Genomic DNA, 2,993 nt, shown 5'->3' with positions numbered 1-2,993 from the left:
ATAACTAATTTTCTAAATTGAATTTTTACTCTTTCATTTTTAACTCGATGTCTTGAATTCAAATTGTCATAAAGTAACTAATTATAGAAATTATGAACTTATATGTATGTGTGTATACTAATTACCTCACATGTGCACCTTGAGGGAAAGAAATTCGAACACCACTTGTCTTAAGGGGATGAAATTAGGAGTCTGTAAAATTAATTATATTGAACTTTCTATTTCACTTAACTTGTCAATTTTAGGACACATGTACGCTTTCAATTTAACTAATTAGGACATGTGAGCTTTCAATTTAACTAACTACCTGACATGTGAGCTTTCAATTTTAGGACATGTGAGCTTTCAAGTTCAAATTGCGATTTGTTTAACTAAATTTTGAACATGTACATGTTTTAAGTTGGACTTGAATTAGAACATTGGGCTTAAGGGCCCGATAAAATTCTAGAATATGTGTACAAATTAAAATTTCACTATGATTAAAATTTGAAATGTAACTCAAGAACAATTTGAAATTTGGTTCAAACTATTTCAAATTTGGTTGAACAATTATTTGATCAATTTGAAATTTGGTGTCCAATAACTAATTTTCTAAATTGAACTTTTAATCTTTCATTTTTAACTCAATGTCTTGAATTCATTTAACTTTATATTATATTGAACTTTGTATTTCATTTAACTTGTCAATTTAACTAATTAGGACATGTGCTTTCAATTTTAGGACATGTGAGCTTTCAATTTAACTAATTACTTGACATGTGAGCTTTCAAATTCAAATTGCAATTTATTTAAACTAAATTTTGAACATGTACATGTTTTAAGTTGGACTTTAATTTTAGAACATTGGGCTTAAGGGGATAAAATTCTAGGATATGTGTACAAATAAAAGGGATGAGTTCTATAGATTTACTCGAGTTAGGAATTATGTACAACTAATTACCTGATACTTGAACATTTAATACATGATATATTACCAGACATTTAAATTACATGAACTATATATATATATATATATATATATAACATGTGTACATATCTAAATAAATTACTTACATATCTTAGATAGAAACAATTTATAATATACTAGATCTAGATCTATAATGTACATTAGATTCCACAACATAATGTAACATGTATCAATCATCTCGAGAACAAATAACAAAAACATGTATCTATCTAGAGATCTATCAGAAGATAATATCAAATATAAATAGCGTGCACACATGTAGACATGTAGATCCAGGTACATCTATATCAAATCAAATATAAATATAACATGCATCATGTGTGTATATAAAGTGTCTATCTAATATATGAATGTCTCTCTAGATGAAAGTCTAGAACAAATCATCTAGATAAAAAAAACTATAGATCATCAGGTGCAGGACTATCATTGCCACGCCTCCTCACAACACGGTCTGAAGACTGACTAGTATCAAGGTGCTCACTAGGATGTGCTGACCCCTATATATAAATTCAAGAGAAAGTGATATCAATACATACATACATTTAATCAAGAGAAAGTGATATTGAAATACATGTACACATAATCAAAACATAAATAAATATTACCTGTCCACTATTGACATCATCCAATGAGCCTCGATGACGCACACGATCTGGGATCAAAGCTGGAGTAAAAAGAGGCATGTCACCCTACATTGTACATGTGCACGTGCAACACATCAAATTAAAATTTCTCTACGTGATTACATTTGAATCTACGTGCATGATATACATACATGTGCACACATGCACATGTCTAAATTAAATTAGTTTCAAATGATTAAAATTTTAACATGAACATTTTTTTTTTTTACCTGTGTAGATGGTGGCATTTGATAATACTCGGACTGCCTAGCATCGATCGTGTCCACTAATGCATCCAAATTTTGTTGCATCGCATCAAGGTCAATCTTTGCATCTACGCGGGCCCCATGACTGATGACTGACACATGTCCTAATAATGACGAGCCAAGTGGACTATGTAGATGAGATGGCATAGAAGTAGAATCATCACATGTCAACAAGTCCATCCATCCTATGGTTGACAAGCTCAAATCAACATCATTAAGGCCCACATCTGAACTTTGAGCCTGCACTGTAACACTGGTTGAAGGGTCAGTGGTATATATATGTCTCTTTGGAGAAAAAGAGTGGTCAGTAGGTGGATCATCATGTGCACTACCACCATGACCACTACCTGATCGATGAGAGGAATATGGCTGAGGATTTGTCCTAGTACTACCATGGACACGACCTCAAACATCTGATATGGGTATGCTAAGATGCTCTGATACAAATCTATATGTATCTAATTGATCCTCAGCCAGACCAATCATAGTATCTCGTGCCAACACTCCAGTGAGACCCTCTAAGCTAGCCACTAAAGGGATGCATGTTGCACTGTACATGAAGTCTCTTGAAGATGAAGCATAGAATGATAATCTGGAACGCCGATGAGACATCAAATACTAACCAACCTCATCACTCGAAACAAATCTGACAGCTGCTGCAATCTCTCCAACTCCCTGAATGACCCCACGTAACTGAGTGCTACACATGGCCTCATCAGCTGATGGACCTAACATAGGGGAAATAGCAAGTGCCCTCTCTCTGACAATCGATCTATGTGCCAGTGGGGGATGACCTGGCTGCCTATCAGCCAGTCTACCATGCCCCTGTCCTAAATGTCCTGGTAAATCTGTGTAGTTCACTGCCCTGCGTAAGCGAACCTCTGCATAAAGCTGTTGGGCAAAATAGAGTAGAATTTGGTTGTTATTTGGATAATGACCGTGGGCAGCAAGGAAGCATGGGTATATCAATGCAGCCATCTGTGGATCTGTACACTTAAGGAGAGAATACCCCTTCACATAATTTTGTGAAAGATAATGAGGGAAACATTCCCTCTTCAGGACATCTTTGGGCACCAAGCCCTACACCTCCTAGAGTGAAAGACCAGAGGATACCTGTCGTCTCTTACTATCAAGGAC

The sequence above is a fragment of the Cupressus sempervirens genome, chromosome 9 (genome assembly GCF_028749045.1).
Source record: "Cupressus sempervirens isolate cs-2001-9-10 chromosome 9, ASM2874904v1, whole genome shotgun sequence".
NCBI classification, from domain to species: Eukaryota; Viridiplantae; Streptophyta; class Pinopsida; order Cupressales; family Cupressaceae; genus Cupressus; species Cupressus sempervirens.
The sequence above is the reverse complement of the archived record's forward strand: the minus strand, read 5'-3'. Positions refer to the sequence as shown.